The sequence below is a fragment of the Equus asinus genome, chromosome X, assembly GCF_041296235.1.
Source record: "Equus asinus isolate D_3611 breed Donkey chromosome X, EquAss-T2T_v2, whole genome shotgun sequence".
In the NCBI taxonomy this organism is placed as follows: Eukaryota; Metazoa; Chordata; class Mammalia; order Perissodactyla; family Equidae; genus Equus; species Equus asinus.
In genome coordinates, this window is record NC_091820.1 from 31,971,808 (window position 1) to 31,986,495 (window position 14,688).

Sequence of the window (14,688 nt, forward strand, 5' to 3'; positions counted from 1 at the left end):
CAGGGGGGCACTAGGGTGGTAGGGGCAGGTGGGGCAGATCTGAACTGTTTTTCAGGTATTAAGGCTTTCCACAGGCTGACTTACCCTGCATTGGGTTACCAGTCTGTCTTTTCAGGTGGGATCCTGGCAGCAATGAAGTCAAATCACATTTGCTTCTGGATTACTCTCACTGGATGCTTTATAGCAAATTGGGATAGAATTTTGGCTTAATAAGCTCCATCTCTGTCTCAAGTCTTTTCCACAGCCAAAACCCTTTTCTGGAATTTGTCAGTTTCCCCCAGATCAGCGTTGGACTACTCAGTTTCATAAATGTCTTGTCACGTGACTGGGCTCAGCGTGGATATCAGCATCCCATACCAGGTACTGGAGACAGACTGGAGCATCTTGGCTTTCATTTCTGCAGTAAATATTGCCTAATAAAGGCCTTCAAAGACAGGGGCATAGATGGCTTATTTCATTTCCAACTTCCTAAGAATTTTTTATACCTCCTCTATATTATTTCCAGGATCCCATGTGCTCCAGAGATCCTCCTCGTTGGGCCAAGCCTCTCTGCAGGCTAGAATAATCAAATCTATAAGAAAGTGAGTCACTTGAAACCCAAGTGCCATGCACGTGCTGCTGAAAGTCAGCGTGTTTGGTGATGTTGCTCATTTTCTCCATCTCCTGCCCAGTCAGAGAAATGCCATTGCCCCCATATCCCATAGCCACATTAACCATGCCTGGTTACTATCCTTAGCCTTTTGTTGGAACTTGGCAGCTGTATCAATCAGTTAAATCATCATGAATATTTTCTGAATTGGGGGCTGGCATGCTGGCTGGGGTTTTACTTTCCTTTGTATTAGCAGTCAAATGGCAGGGAGTATTTGATCCATTTCACTGTCAATCAACACAACATCCTCCTCTTCACTCTCTTCACTTTCCCAGGAATTCCACCTCCTAGCATAACAATCAGGCTTTGGCACAAGTGCTCTTCTGAGCACTATCCATGGCAGCTTGTGCCCACTTAATTTTGCAAAATGGCATGCTAAGGTTTCCAACCTACTATTCTGTTCTCCCGCCTTGTCTGATACCCTGAAGCTAGCAGAGTAGTGAACAACCACACATCCTTCTCTAACCTCAGGTCTTCTTCCAACTTTCTAACTTAAGCTTCAGCCTCTAGCTGGGCATTGGTGGACAGCCGAACTGTACACAGTAGAAGACAGCCCACTGTGGCAGCCATTTGTTTCCCTTCTTTGCCGAGTATGCTATGCACAGTTCTTCAAACAAATGCATTAAATGAGCTCATGTTTTGGGGTGTACCCATACTCACACGGCAATCCAAAAGCATCTAACCGACAAGTCACCCACCCCACATAGAGGTCAATGGCCAACCCAGGATTTTCTCCATGGATGCCTCTTTCCCAGGATCCACTTGTTAAGTCACATGGCTAGCCAATTGTTGATTTCCATCCTTAAAAGTTCCCTTGGTGAAATCTGAAACATGGCCCCCATACATTGAGGGCAAGAGGAGACCGAAGAAAGAGGCAAATCACTCCAGATTGGTTGTGGCCGGTTTAATAAGCAGGGGACTTAGATGTGAAGCTTGTCTTGGGTGGCTGCAACATAAGTAGATCTCTGTATCCACATGCCAAAATCTTAAAAGTTTATGTAGAGATTTTAATGAGGTTCAGTCACATACACAGTCCAGATGGTCTCAATAGCATCATTCTCTCAAGAGTGCATCCTTAAAATGGCTCCTAGTGTGGGAATTGTGGGTGTAACATATATTCCAAGGATAGGGGAGGGGCAAGGAGCTACAATTGCCCAGGACCCATTTGTGGGTCATCTGGCAGTCAAGTTCTCTTAATGACTTCATCCAACAATGAATAATGGGTCAATCCATAAATAAGATATAACAATTTAAGTATTTATGCACCCAATATCAAGGCACCTAAATATACAAAGCAAAACTAAGAGCTAAAAGGAAAAATAAAAAGTTACACAATAGCAGCTGGGGAATTGAATACCCCCTCTCAAAATTGATATAGACCAAATGAGCCTAACAGACATGTGGAGAACATTCTAACTGACAACAGCAGAATACACATTCTTCTCAAGCGCAAATTGAACATTTTCTAGGATAGAGCATATATTAAGCCACAAAACAAGTGTAGCAAATTCAACAACATTGAAATCATATCAAGTATCTTCTCTGACCACAATGGTATGAAACTACAAATCAACAACAGAAAGAAAACCCTGGAAAACTCACAAATACATAAAAATTAAACAACCTCTTGAACCATCAAATGATCAAATAATAAAATAACATGGAAATAAAAACATATCTCAAGACAAAAAAAAAAAAATGAAGCACAACATATCCAAACTTGTGGCATGCAGCAAAAGCAGTTCAAGTGGGAAGTTCATAGCAATAAATATCAAATGTCTATTTTAAGAAACAAGAAAGATCTCAAATAAACAACATAACTCTATGCTTCAAGGAACTAGAAAAAGAATAAAGTGAGCCCAAAGTCAGCATAAGAAAGGATATATTAAATATTAGGGCAGGAATAATAGAAATAGAGAATAAGAGAATGATAGAAAATATTAACAAAACTAAGAGCTGGATTTTTGAAAAGATAGATAAAATTGGCAAACCGTTAGAGAGACTAGCAAAGGGAAAAAACTTGAGGACACTAGTCAACAAAATTATAATGAAAGAGAAGACATTACAACTGATACCACAAAAATACAAATGATTATTTGAGGCTACTATGAACAACTATATGACAACAAACTGGATAACCTAGAAGAAATGAAAAAATTCTTAGAAACATAACAGCTTACCAAGACTGAATCAGAAAGATATCTGAACAAAACAATCACTACTAAGGAGATTGAATCAGTAACCAAAAATCTCCCAATGGAAGCTGGGCCAGTGGCATAGTGGTTAAGTTCACTTGTTCCACTTTGGCAGCCTGGGGTTCGTGGGTTTGGATCCTGTGCATGGACCTACACACTGCTTGTCAAGCCATGCTGTGGTCATGTCCCACATACAAAAATAGAGGAAGATTGGCACACATGTTAGCTGAGTGACAATCTTCCTCAAGCAAAAGGAGGAAGATTGGCAACAGATGTTAACTCAGGGCCAATCTTCCTCACAAAAAAAAAACCCAAAAAACTCCCAATGAAGGAAAGACCAGGACCAGATGACTTCATTGGTGAATTTTATCAAACATTTAAAAACGAAATATCACCAATCCTTTTCAACTCCTAAAAATCAAAGAGAGGAAGCACTCTCAACCTCATTTTATGAGCCAGAATTACCCTCATACCAAAGCCAGAAAAGTACACTAGAAAATAAAATTACAGGCTGAAGAATATAGACACTAAAATTTTCAATAGAATAGTAGCAGACTGAACTCAGCAGCACATTAAAAGCATCATTTACCATGATCAAGTGGGATTATCCCTGGGATGTAATGATGGGTTAGCATATGCAAATAAATAAATGTGATACCTCATATTAAGAGAATGAAAGAAAAAATTATGGATCATCTTATAGATGCAACAAAAGCACATGGCAAAATTCAACATCCTTTCATGATAAAAACTCTTAACAAATTAGTATAGAAGGAACATAACTCAACAAAATAAGGGTTACATATGACAAGTCTTCAGCTAACATCATACTCAATGGAGAAAGTGTAAGTTTTTCCTCTAAGAACAGGAACAAGACAAGAATACTCACTCTCACCACTCCTATTCAACATAGCATTGAAAGTCCTTGCCAGAAAAATCAGGCAAGAAAAAGAAATTAAAGGCAGAATTAGAAGGTAAGAAGTAAAATTGTGTCTATTTGCAGGTGACATGATTTTATATAGCAAGAATCCTAAAGATTCCACAAAAAAGTGTAAGATCTAAACAATGAATTCAATAAAGGTACAGGATACAAAATCAGCATACAAAAATCAGTAGGATTTCTATAAACTAATGACAAATTATCTGAAGAAGAAATATAGAAAACAATTGCCATTATAATTGCATCAAAAACAGTAAAATGCTTAGGAATAAATTTAACCAAAGATATGAAAGCTCTCTATACTGAAAACTACAAGATATTGATGATGCAAATCAAAGAAAACACAAATAAATGGAAAGATATCCCATGTTCATGTATTGGAAGAATTAATATTGTTAAAAGTGTCCATACTAGGGACTGGCCTCGTGGCATAGTAGTTAAGTTCACGTGCTCCACTTCAGCAGCCCACGGTTTGTGAGTTCAGATCCGAGGCACTGATCTACACATCACTCATCAAACCATGCTATGGCAGCTCCTACATACAAAATAGAGGAATATTGGCACAGATGTTAGCTCAGCAACAATCTTCATCATGCAAAAGAAGAGGGTGATTGGTAACAGATGTTAGCTCAGAGATAATCTTCCTCAACAAAAAACAAACAACAGGAAAATAAAAATTTTTTAAAAAGTGTCCATACTACACAAAGCCCTCTGTAGATTCAGTGTAATCCCTATCAAGATTAGAATAGCCTTTTTACAGAATTAAAAATATAATCCTAAAATTTATATGGACCCACAAAACACCCTGAATATCCAAATCAATCCTGAGAAAGAATACCAAAATGGGAAACATCACACCTCCTGATTTCAAGCTATGTTAAAGAGCAATGGTAATCAAAACAGTATGGTACTGCCATAAATACAGACACATAGACCAATGGAACAGAATGGACAGAAATAAACTCATTCATGTAAGTTCAACTAATATTTGACAAGGAAGCCAAGAATACTCAATGGATAATAGATATTCTCTTCAATAAATGCTGCTAGGAAAACTGGAAATTCACATGTAAAATAATGAAACTAAATCCCTATCTTACACCATGCAAAAAATTAACTAGAAATGGATTGAAAATTTAAATGAAGATTGGAAACCATAAAACTCCTAGAAGAACACATAGGAAAAAAATCTTCTCAACATGGTTTTTGGCAATGATTTTTTAGATATGACACCTAAAACATGAGCAACAAAATCAAAAATGAACAAGTGGGACTACATCAAACTAAACAGGTTCTGCACGGCAAAAGAAACAATAAAAAATGAAAAAAATGACCTACAGAATAAGAAAAACTATTTTCAAGCCATATATCTGATAAGGGGTTGATATTCAATATACAGAAAGAACTCCTATATCTCAATAGCAAAAAATCAAATAATCCAATTTAAAAATGGCATAGGACCTAAATAGAAATTTTCCCTAAGAAGATATGTAAGTGGCCAAGAAAAAGTGCTCTATATCATTAATCTTTAGGGAAATGCAAATTGAAACCACAATGAGTTATCATCTCATGCCTGTTAGAATGGCTATTATCAAAGACAAGAGCCAACAAATGTTGGTGAGGATGTGAAGAAAAGGGAACACTTGTGAACTCTTATTGGGATTGTAAATTGGTACAGGAAATATTGAAAACAGTACATAGGGGGACTTGGATCAAGATGGCAGAGTGGAAAGATCCATACCTCACCTCCTTGCACAGACACATCAAAACTACACCACATATAGAATAACTATCACTGAGAACAAACTGAAGATTAACAGAACAGATTTTCCACAACTAAAGATATAAAGAAAAGCCACATAAAGATGGGTAGGGGGGCAGAGATACAGTCTAGTCAGGATCCACACTCCCAATGTGGCAACCATAAGCAGAAAGGATATCATAAGTACAAAGTTCCTCCCAGATATGTGAGGAGCTCAAGCCCCACATCAGGTGCCCCAGCCCAGGGGACCTTCACTGGGAATACGAGAACCCAAAATACATGGCTTTGAAAGCCAGTGGGACTTACAGCTGGGAGAGGCAGAGGGCTATAGAAACCTAAAACTCCACTCTTAAACGGTGTGTGCACAAACATGCTATCTCCAAGTCCCAGCACAGAAGCAGCAGTTTGAAAAGCATCTGGGTTATATGTGAAGGAGATTCATTGGCTAATTTTAGTGCTTGTGCCGGAAGGACAGAGATGTGTTGGAATATTCTCTGGGAGTAGAAGTGCTGGTGAGCACCATTTTTTTAACCTCTTTTTCTACCTAGCTGGCCCAGCACTGGTAAGCACCATTTCTGACACTCTCCATCAATATTGCTACCACCACTCACCCTGTGTTCCCCTGTGGACCCACTCCACCTGACACCCCTCCAAAGCACCTCCTGCTTCACCCCAATATGAGGGTAGCCCTGGCTGGCACCAGAGCCCCTCCAATGTGGCTCCCACCTGGGGGGCCAGCCCCACACACCAGTGTACCCACAGCAATTATGGCCCAAGAACAACATAAATGTGCACACAGCCTACACAGGGGACACACCTGGAACAGCAGGATCTGGTGACCAATGGGGATTGCACTACTAGGCCCCACAGGACACCCACATAAGGCCACATCTTCAAGACTAGGTGATGCAGCTGATCTAGCTAATACATTGAAATAGACACAGAGAGTTAGGCAAAATGAGGAGACATAGGAATATGTTCCAAATAAAAGAACAAGACAAAAACCTCAGAAAAAGAACTAACAAAATGGAGATAAGCAATCTAGCTGAAAAAGTGTTCAAAGTAATTGCCATAAAGATGCTCATAGAACTTTGGAGAAGAATGGATGAACACAGTGGAAACTTCAACAAACAGATAGAAAATATAAAAAAATAACCAATCAGAGCTGAGAAATACAATAACTAAAATGAAAAATACATACACTAAGGGCATAAACGGCGGACTAGATGATGCAAAAGAATGAATCAGCAATCTGGAAAACAGGGTAGTGGAAATCATCCAGTTGGAACAACAAAAACAAAAAAGAATTTTAAAAATGAGCGTAGCACATCTGGGACAACATCAGGCATACTAACATTTGCATTATAGGGGTCACAGAAGGAGAAGAGAGAGAAAAAGGGACATAAAACCTATTTGAAAAAATAATGGCTGAAAATTTCCCAAACCTAGTGAAGGAAACACATCCAAGACCAGGAAGCACCAAGAGTCCCAAGTAAGATGAACCCAAAGAAACTCACACCAAGACACATAATTAAAATGTCAAAAGTTAAAGAGAGAATCTTAAAAGCAGCAAGAGAAAAACTACTAGTTATGTACAAAGAAACCCCCATAAGACTATCAGCTGGTTTTTCAGCTGAAACTTTATAGGCCAGAAGGGAGTGGTGCAATATATTCAAAGTGCTAAAAGGAAAAAAAAAACTTATAACCAAGAATAGTCTACCCAGCAAATGATAACGCAGCAAGGTTATCATTCAGAATTGAAGGAGAGATAACAAATTTCCAAGAAAAGCAGAAGCTAAAGGAGTTCATAACCACTAAACTGGCTTTATAAGAAATGCTAAGGGAAAGTTTTTTCTGAGGAAGATTAGCCCCAAGCTAACTGCTGCCAATCCTCCTCTTCTCGCTGAGGAAGAGTGGCCCAGAGCTAACATCCATGCCCATCTTCCTCTACTTTATATGTGGAATGCCTACCACAGTATGGCATGCCAAGTGGTGCCAGGTCTGCACCCAGGATCTGAGCTGGTGAACCCTGGGCTGCCAAAGCAGAACGTGTGCACTCAACCACTGTGCCACCAGGCCAGCCCCTAGGGGGAATTTTTTAAACATAGGAGAAAAGGCCATTACTAGGAATAAGACAGTTATGAAAGAAAAAATCTCACTGGAAATGCCAAACATACAGTATAGGTAGAGGATAAACCATCTATATACCTAGTTTGAAGGTTAAAAGACGCAAGTAGTAAAATCTAGATCTACAATAGTTAGTTAAGGAATACACAAAATAAAAAGATATAAAAATATGATGCTAAAAATGTAAAACCTTGGAGAAGTAAAAATGTAGTACTTTTAGAACTTAAGTGACCATCAACTTAAAATAGACTGCTATATACAAAGGCTGTTATATATGAACATCATGGTGACCACAAACCTAAAACCTGTAATAGATACACAAAAATTAAAGAGAAAGGAATACAAATACAATGCTAAAAAAAGTCATCGAATCAAGGAGAAAAGAATAGACAACTACAGAAACAACCAGAAAAAATTAACAAAATGTTAACAAATACATATAAATCAATAATTAAATGTAAATGGAGTAAATGTTACAATCAAAAAACATAAAGTGTGGGCCAGCCTGGTGGCATACTGGTTAAGTTCGCACACTCCACTTTGGTGGCCCGGGGTCACCAATTTAGATCCTGGGCATGGACCTATGCACCACTTATCAAGCCATGTTGTGGCAGGTATCACACATATAAAATAGAGAAAGGTGGGCACAGATGTTAGCTCAGGGTCATGTTTCCTCAGCAAAAAGAGGAGGATTGGTGGTGGATGTTAGCTCAGGGCTAATCCTCTTCAAAAAGATAAAAGCAAGACCCATTTAAGTGCTGCCTACAAGAGACCCACTTCACATCTAAAGATACACACAGACTGAAAGTGAAGGGATGGAAAAAGATATTCCATGCAAATGGAAATGGAAAGAAAGCTGGAGTAACAATATTTATATCACACAAAACAGTCTTTAAAACAAAGACTGTAATGAGAGACAAAAATGAGCATTACATAATAATAAAGGGATTAATCCAACAGGAGAATATAACACTTGTAAATATCTATGCACCCAAAGTAGGAGCATGTAAACACATAACGCGAATATTAGCCAACATAAAGGGAGAAATTGACAATAATACAATAGTAGGGGACTTTAAAAACACATTTTTATCAATGAACAGATCATCCAGACAGAAAGTCAACAAGGAAACGTTGTCCTTAAATGATACTTTTGACTGGATGGACTTAATAGATATATATAGAATGTTCCATGCAAAAAACAGCAGAATACATATTCTTTTCAAGTGTACATGGAACAGTCTTCAGGATAAAATGCATGTTAGGTCATAAAACAAGTCTCAATAAATTTAAGAAGGTTGAAATCATTTCAAGCATCTTTTCTGAGCACAATAGTGTGAAACTAGAAATCAATTATAAGAAGAAAATGGAAAAAAACACAAACAGGTGGAGGCTAAACACCATGATACTAAACGGCCAATGGGTCAATAAAGAAATCAAAAAATACCTTGAGACAAACTAAAATGGAAATACAATGTTCCAAAATTTGTGGGACACAGCACAAGAAGTTCTAAAAGGGAAGTTTATAGCAACACGGTCCTACCTCAGTGAGAAGAAAAATCTTGAATAAACAATCTAACCTTGTACTCAAAGGAACTAGAAAAAAAACAAGAGCAAAGTTAGTAGAAAGTAGGAAATAATAAAGATCAGAGCAGAAATAAATGAAATAAAGACAAAAATCATTAGAAAAGATCAATGAAACTAAGAGCTAGTTCTCTGAATATATAAACAGAATTGATAGTCCTTTAGCCAAACTCATGAAGACAAAAAGAAAGCAAGCCCAAATAAATAAAATGAGATATTAAAGAGACGTTACAACTGACACCACAGAAATGCAAAGGATCATAAGAGACTACTATGAGCAAATTGGACAAACTAGAAGAAATGTATAAATTACTAGAAACATACAATCTTCCAGGACTGAATTGAGAAGAAATAGAAAATCTGAACAGACTGATTACTAGTAGTAAAATTGAATCAGTAATCAAAAAGTTCTTAACAAACGAAAGTCAAGAACCAGATGACTTTACAAACATTAATAGACTTAACGCCTATCTTTCTCAAATGACCTCAAAAAATTGAAGAGGAAGGAATGATTCCAAGCTAATTCCATGAGGCCACCATTACCCTGACATGAAAATCAGTCAAAGACACTACCAAAAAGAAAATTACACATTAATATTCCTAATGAAATTAGATGCAAAACTCCTCAACAAATATTAGCAAATTGAATTCAATGATACGTTAAAAGAACCATAAATCCTGATCAAGTGGGATTTAATCCAGGGAGGAAAAGATGGTTCAATATCTGAAAATCAATCAATGTGATGCATCAGATTAACATAATGAAGAATAAACACCATATCATTATCTCGATAGATGCAGAAAAAGCATTTGACAAGATTTGGCATCAATTTATGATTAAAAAAACTCTCAATAAAGTTGGTATGGAGGAAACATAACTTTAGCATAATAAAGGCCAGAAGTGACAAACCCACAGCTAATATTATACTCAACAGTAACAAGTTGAAAGCATTTCCTTCAAGATCAAGAACAAGACAATGTTGCCCACTCTCACCATTTTTATTTAGCATAGTATTGGAAGTCTCTCAGTCACAGCAATCAGACAGGAAATAAAAATAAAAGGCATACAAGTTGGAAAAGAAGAACTAAAACTGTCACTATTTGCAGATGACCTGATACCATATATAGAAAACCTTAAAACTCCACCAGAAAAAGGTTAGAGCTAATAAATGAATTCAGTAAAGTTGCAGGATGCAAAATCAATATACATAAATCTGCTGTGTTTCTATACACTAATAATGAACAATCATAAAGAGAAATTAAGAAAATTATCCCATTTACAAGTACATTGAAAAGAATAAAATATCTAGGAATAAATTTAACCAAGCTTCTATGATGAAAACTGTGAGATGCTGATAAAAAAATTGAAGAAGACACAAATAAATGGAAAGATATATCGTGCTCATGGATTGTAAGAATTAATATTGTTAAAATGCCCATACTACCCAAGCAATCTACAAATAAAATGAAATTATCATCAAAAGTCCAATGGCATTTTTTACAGAACCAGAACAAATAACCCCAAAATTTGTATGGAACCACAAATGACCCCGAATAGCCAAAGCAATCTTGAGGATGAAAAACAATGTCAGAGGTATCATGTTCCCTGATTTCAAACTATACTACAAAGCTATAGTAATCAAAACAATATCGTACTGGCACAAAAACGGACACATAGATCAATGGAACATAATGAAGAGCCCAGAAATAAACCCACACTTATACAGTCAATTAATCTACAACAAAGCAGCAAAGAATAAACAATAGGGAAAGAATAGTCTTTTTAATGAACGGTGTTGGGAAAATTGGACAGCTACATGGAAAATAATGAAACTGGACCAATTTCTTACACAATACACAAAAATAAACTCAAAATGGATTAAAAACTTAAATGTAGGACCTGAAAATATAAAACTCCTATAAAACAAAGACAGTCACCTCTTTGACATCAGTCTTAGCAATATTTTTTTGGATCTGTCGCCTCAGGCAAAGGAAAACATAAGCAAAAATCAACAAATGGTACTACATCAAACTAAAAAGCTTTTGCACAGTGAAGGAAATTGTCAACAAAATGAAAAGACCACCTACTGAATATAAGGAGGCATTTTCAAATAACATATCTGATAAGGGGTTAATAGTCAGAATATATAAAGAACTCATACAACTCAAAAACAAACAAAAAATATTACAGTTAAAAAATGGGCAGAGGACCTGAATAGACACTTTTCCAAAGAAGATATACAGATGGCTAACAGACACATGAAAATATGCTCAACATCACTAATCATCAGGGAAATGCAAATCAAAATCACAATGAGATATCACATCACACCTGCCAGAATGGCTTTTATCAAAAAGAAAACAAGTAACAAGTGTTCGCGAGGAAGTGGAGAAAAGGCTACACTTGTATACTGTTGGTGGGAACGCAAATTGCTCTAACTACGGGAGAAAACAACATCAAGTTTCCTCAAAGAAAATTAAAAATAGAACTATCATATGATCCAGCAATTCCATTTTGAGTATTTGTTCAAAGTAAACAAAAGCACTAATTTAAAAATATATATGTATCCCTATGTTCACTGAAGCATTATTTATAAGAGTGAAGATATGGAAGCATCCTAAGTGTCCATTGATAGATGAAGAGATAAAGAAGATGTTATATATATCCATATATATGTACACTAAAATATTACTCAGCCAACATCATTAGCTACCAGGGAAATGCAAATCAAAACTGCAATGTGGTATCACCTCACTCTGGTCAGAATGGCTATAATTAGCAAGACAGGAAACAACAAATGTTGGAGACGATGTGGAGAGAAGGGAACACTTGTTCACTGCTGGTGGGAGTGCAAATTGGTGCAGCCACTATGGAAAGCAGTATGGAGTATCCTCAGAAAATTAAGGATAGATCTACCATATGATCCAGCTATTCCACTGCTGGGTATTTATCCAAAGAACTTGAAAACACAAAGGCATAGACATACTTGCACCCTTATGTTCATTGCAGCATTATACACCATAGCCAAGATTGGAAGCAACATAGGTGCCCAGCAAGGGACGAATGGATAAAGAAGATGTGGTATTTATACACGATGGACTACTACTCAGCCATAAGAAATGATGAAATCCGGCCATTTGTGACAACATGGATGGACCTTGAGGGTATTATGCTGAGTGAAATAAGTCAGAGGGAGAAAGTCAAATACCATATGATCCCACTCATAAGTAGAAGACAAAAACAATGAGAAACAAACACATAGCATTGGAGATTGGATTGGTGGTTACCATAGGGTAAGGGGGGAGGGGGGAGAACAAAAGGGGTGATTAGGCTCACATGTGAAGTGATGGAGTATAATTTGTTTTCCGGTGGTGAACATGATGTAATCTACACAGAATTCAAAATATATTATGAGGTACATCCGAAAATAAATACATAAATAAATAAATAAATAAATAAATAAAATATTTCTCAGCCATAAAAAAATGAAATCTTCCCATTTGAAACAACATGGATGGACCTAGAGGATACTATGCTAAGTAAGATAAGTTAGACATAGAAAGATAAATACCATATGATTTCAGTAAAATGTGGAATCTCAAACAAGAAACAAATCAACGAGCAAAAGAAAACAAAACTCATTGATCCAAAGAACAAATTGGTGGTCACCAGGGCGGGGGGAATAGGTGAAATGGGTGAAAGGGATTAAGAGGTACAAACTTCCAGTTATAAAATAAATAAGTTACGGGGATTAATGTACAGCATAGAGAATATAGTCATTAATATTGTAATAAATGTGCATGGTGACAGATGATTACCCAACTTGCTTTGGTGATCATTTTGTAATATATATACATGTAAAATCACCATGTTGTACATATGAAACTGATGTAATATTGTACATCAACTATTCTTCCATTAAAAAAACAGAAAAGTATGAAATTTCTTCAAGAAATTAAAAATAGAACTACCATATGATTCAGCAACTCCACTTCTGGGTATATATCCACAATAAATGAGAACACTATGTTTAAGAGACTTCTGCATCCCAATGTTCAATAATAACGTTATCTCCAAAAGTCAAGACATGAAAACAGCCTAAAAGTCCATTGAAAGATGATTGAATAAAGAAGTTATAGTGTATATATACACGTTGTGTATGTATATATATATACACACACATTGAAGTAGTATTCAGCAATAAAAAGAAAATCCTTCCACTTGTGACAACATGGATGGACCTTAAGAACATTATGCTAAGTGAATAAGTCAGACAGAGAAAGACAAATACTATATGATCGCACTTATATGTGAAATCTAAAGAAAAAATAAATGAAAAAAGAGATCAGATTTGTGATTACCAAAGACAGGTGGTGAGGGGTGGAGGAATAGCATGAAGCTGGTCAATAGGTACAAACTCCAGTTATAAGATGAATAAATACTGAGGATGTAATGACGACTTTAGTTAGCACTGATGTATGGTATACTTGAAAATTGTTAAGAGTTGTCATCACAAGGAAAATAAGATTTTTTAAAATTTATATGAATGTTAATTAAACTTGTAATCATTTCACTATATATGTAAGTCAATTCATTATGCTGTAAACCTTAACCTTATACACTGTTGTATGTCAATTTTATCTCAATAAGACTGGGGAGAAAAAACTTTGGAGACAAATTGCTGCTGCTGCTCAAGAAGTTATTAGAGATGCATTAAAGAGGGTAAGAAGAACAATTTCACTTTATCTGCCTCACCTCTACCCCAAAGTGACACAGCTCAGTTCCAAGAAAGAGTCCCTCAGTCAACAATTTCTCCCAAGGGCAAAATGAGAGTGTAGCAAGCACCTGACTTCCCCAGCCATGTAGGATATTGCCCAAGAGATTCACATATTTCTCTCCCCACTAAGAATAATGAAGAGACAAGAATTGTTGAATAGTCTGATGGGAGCTAGGAGCAGGGAAAAGGGCCAGGGGCTCACAGAAAACAGGGCATGGAACTCAACAAAGCATCACAATTTCTACTAAGCACTTCATGGACTCCTCCAACAGGCCTGCCCATAAACCTTGTAGAAAACTTCACCTGCAGAACTGCTCAACTAGCCAATGTGCACCACTAGCACTTAACACTACCCTCTCTCTAATAGCCAATGTCTTACACGTGCCCTTGCAGATAGCACCAGCCTCTGCAGTTCATACATGAGCACATGTAGACAGCTAGCTCCACTCTGCTGGATTAAGAGAAAATGCATAACCTTGAACACTTCAGGGCACTGCCATAGGGAAAATAATTGGTAGGTTCTCAATCACTGGCCTGATATTGCAGTATCAATAAAGGCAAAAACTCCTAAGACTCTCTTGCTCAGGAGGAAATAATAGGAGTGGAGTGGATGAATCTATAGAAGAGGTGTGAGATAACCCCCAGAATCCCTA